Here is a 647-nt window from a genome sequence, read left to right as displayed (position 1 = left end):
CGAGCGAGGGAGGGTGTGTGTGTGCGCGCGCACGCCCGAGGAGGTTTTGGTGTGTGTGTGAAGGGGGCGTGGGGTGTTTGAGGAAATGACGCGGGTACTGAAAATTTTACTACGCGGGATTCAAACGCGGGATTGAAATGCCGGGCTATTGAAAATTTTGATGATAGTGCATCGCACACTGTCCAAAGATAACAATTGTGTGTTATGAAACAGAAAAACCCTCGAGGCGGGCAGAATTTTCTAGGGATGCACGCGGGATTGGGAACAAGAAACATCGCACACGGTGCGGAGATAACAACCGTGTGTTATGAAACAGAAAAACCCTTGAGGCGGGTAGATATTTTTGAGAGGGGGAGCCTCGTGGAGCCCAATGTACTGTGTGGATGTGTGCGTGATAGGTGTACCGACGTGGCACACGGTTAGTTTGAGTGAACCGTGTCTGTTGCGTCATCCGACTTATCTAATGTTCATAAATTTTGCGAAAAATGACATGAGAGAGGGTCAGAACACGAACACACTTGCATGTGGACCAAATTATGTATCAAAAGGGTGGTTTGATTTTCAAATACCAAATGCAACTTCGATGTGGCACCTCTCTCGCAAAGCGCATTGTATTGCTTGCCCCCACCCCCACCCCCACCCCTCAT

Source organism: Triticum dicoccoides, chromosome 6A (assembly GCF_002162155.2).
Source record: "Triticum dicoccoides isolate Atlit2015 ecotype Zavitan chromosome 6A, WEW_v2.0, whole genome shotgun sequence".
NCBI lineage: Eukaryota > Viridiplantae > Streptophyta > Magnoliopsida > Poales > Poaceae > Triticum > Triticum dicoccoides.
Note: the sequence above shows the minus strand (reverse complement) of the source record.